This window comes from Berghia stephanieae, chromosome 3 (assembly GCF_034508935.2).
Source record: "Berghia stephanieae isolate SIO BIC M18660-M18661 chromosome 3, UCSD_Bste_1.3, whole genome shotgun sequence".
Taxonomy (NCBI): domain Eukaryota; kingdom Metazoa; phylum Mollusca; class Gastropoda; order Nudibranchia; family Aeolidiidae; genus Berghia; species Berghia stephanieae.
This window is the reverse complement of record NC_088362.1, coordinates 96,187,062-96,190,232: the sequence shown is the minus strand read 5'-3', so window position 1 is coordinate 96,190,232 and position 3,171 is coordinate 96,187,062. Positions and strand designations below refer to the sequence as shown.

Sequence of the window (3,171 nt, the reverse complement as noted above, 5' to 3'; positions counted from 1 at the left end):
TAATTTTACTGGATACAACTTATTTCAACTATCAATTTAAAAAAAAAAAAAATTCTCCCCGCATTGTGATTTCACTCAATTACATTGCACAAGTAATGCGTTATAGAAAAATAAAACAAACAAAAATGTTGGAGGAAAAGAAAAATTACAAAGTCCAACGAAGTGTCACGGGTGTAATAAAATGTCATTATACTTGAAATGGTCGGATATTTTGGATTTAGTCATATCAGATATAAAAACAATAAAAATAATAATATCTGAAATATTAAACAGCTGATATCGAAAGAGTTATAGGCCTAATACTACTACTACAAATAATGATGATAATACTATTGGAATAATAGTGATGATGATAATATTGGAATAATAATGATGATGATGATGATGTTAAATGACGATGATGATGATGATGATGATGATGATGATGATGACGATAATAATAATAATAACAATAATGATAATAATGATAATAATGATACTGACAATAATAATAATAATAATAATAATAATAATAATAATAATAATAATAATAATAATAATAATAATAATAATAATAATAATAATAATAAAACAAAATAATAATAAAATTTTAATAATAGTAATAATAATGATATATAATAATAATAATAATAATAATAATAATAATAATAATAATAATATAATATAATAATATAATTAATAATAATAATAATAATAATAATAATAATAATAATAATAATAATAATATGATAATGATGATGATAATGATGATTATATATAATAATAATAATAATAATAATAATAATAATAAATAATAATAATATAATAATAATAATAATAATATATAATAATAATTAATAAATATAAATATTATAATTATTGATAATAATGATAATTGTATTATTTCTCAATTGTAATGATCGCAGCAATTTATATAGAATTAAAGCAATTTATCTCATTTAATTCATTGCTAATTAAATCACCAAAATATTAACTGTCAACACTGGACTCAAGCTCTGACAAAATTATGACAATACACGCACAAGAATGCACAGTGTTTATCTATTAATTTATTTATTTATTTATTATTTATCTAAGTATTTATCTCTCTGGTAATAATTACTAAATCCTCTTACTCCGAAAAACAAAAATAATCAACCTCAAATAAAGCCACAGAATAGTTGTTGTTGTTGCTGATGTTGTCACGTAGAGCAACAAAATTAAGAATGACAGGAGGACACAATAGCTACAGCTTTAACTTTAAGCTGGATTCACCCAAAACTACCGCTAACTCCGCCGCTTATAATTTTGATCAAGTTCTGAAAGAAGAGGCCAAAACCATTCAAGCGTTTCCAAAATGTCTCTTCTTCCTCTTCTTCGACTCTTTCGAACACCACCGCCACCGTCGCTGCTGCGCTCATACGGGTTACAATACAACAACAAAACACGCGAATTTAAATGTGATCAGAAAACGTTTACGATGTCAATGTTATTACGATTATCCGAAAATTGTCCTCAAAAATGCCTAGAGTTAAGGCTGATTGAGAACTTTGAAAAACTTTGTTGATAAGTTGGGGAACAGGCAGTTGTTATGTTGATGTAATAACAAGAAATGAAGTGAGTAAAAAAGTGTCAGAAGAAAATAGAAAATGAAAACTTTGAGAGGGTGGATGGCGTCGATTGTAGAGCGTCCCTCTCGCGGCCAGGCGGAGTTGTCGTAACAGTGGGTTCGAGTCCCCATCGCCGCAAAGGTTTTACTCCCCATTGTCTTCTGGCTTTTCGACTCACTTCATAATTTCTTATCATTTTATTTACGTTACCAATTTACTCACCCGAACTAAAAACCAGCAGCTCTGATCGTTGGTACTTTGATCATCACGTGCCATGACGTATAAATTGAATGACCTTTGTAGTTGTCCCAGGTCGCAGTGTTGATGGTATTTGTTTCGATACGATACTCACCGGTGCTATCAGCCAGATCAATCGTATCAATACACAAAACTATGTGTGAAGTTTAACGTTAATAGTCTGATTGAGAGAGAATTTAATGAGAAATAGTCATCCATCTGCGCAAAGTCCCGGTACAGATTTTTTTTTTCTTGGTTTTTTTTTTTTTTTTGACAAGACGAGGGTCATATTAATCAATCGATATTCGAAGGACGAGTTTGCGGGCGGATTATGGTAAGCCATTGAACTCCCCCCCCCCCCCCCAACCCTTTTTTTTTGACGACAAAGTGGATGGGCCATAATTTTCTATTTGCTTTTTGATCTGCCATGTCCGGCACTGTATCACATTTAGTGTCGAATCATTGATAGTTATACTAGAAATGTTTTTGTCACTTGATTCTATTCTTTTAAACACGATAATCCGTGCTGTAACGTGTCAAATGTGCTGACGGACGTGACAATGCACCTGTGCCTAAATTGTGTGGAAATTTGATTTGATAAAAGCGGGTATATTTGGCCCTTATCTCTCTCCTTCTCTCCCCCCCCCCTCCCTCCCTCATTTTTTTCATGCATGTGAAGAATATCTTTATCAGTGTGGGCAAGGGTTTACGCATTGCCATCCTTCCCTTGGAAGATCTTTAACTGACCCACTCAAAAAACGCTGTTATGTCAGCGACAGACTGACATTTGAGATATGTTTAAAATATTGAACACCATGTTTACAACGTATACAGCCTCCAACTGTACAAGCACCTTGTCCGTTCTCCACAATTCAGTTTTGGCATGGTAATGTTTTGCGGATATTAAAAAATATGCGGCTATGTGGTCTAATAGGTATGATATACGCCTTCAGACTGGATGATCCAGTGTTCGAGTCCCGTTCTGAGCGGCGCATAGTTGCGTCCTTGGAAAAATCTCTTTACTCACATTCTTACACCGTACTCAGGTGTAAATTGAGTACCTGTCCGTTGACAGCCCGTTGTCTCTGTCCGAAAAAAAAAGTAATATATCCTAGCAGACGTAATGTCTCGTCTCACTTGTTGTTGTTGAATAGGAACCCTTGTAAAGCGCTTTGAGCACTTTAAGTGCATATTAACCGATATACAGAAATTACCAAAAGAAACGTTCCATTATTGTTTTCTGTCACCCTCTGTAAATGCAAAATAATCCCACGGGTGTAATATTATATCAACTGAAAGAGGAATGGCAGAGGATTCATAAAATCACAGATTTATTGGCAAGCGA

General features: G+C 32.4%; 1 protein-coding gene across 2 annotated transcripts in view; it reads right to left on the bottom strand.

Moving 5' to 3' along the window:
- LOC144968918 (uncharacterized) overlaps nucleotides 1-1,262 on the bottom strand; it is a 74,598-nt gene extending 73,336 nt beyond the window's left edge. Inside the window, exon 1 of one of the 2 annotated variants that reach the window (XM_078907769.1) lies at nucleotides 1,116-1,262. The gene's annotated coding sequence lies outside the window, so the exon portion shown is untranslated. The remainder of the gene's footprint in view (nucleotides 1-1,115) is intronic. The other variant, XM_078907768.1, reaches the window with a different exon arrangement.
- Between the last annotated feature and the right edge of the window lie 1,909 nt (nucleotides 1,263-3,171).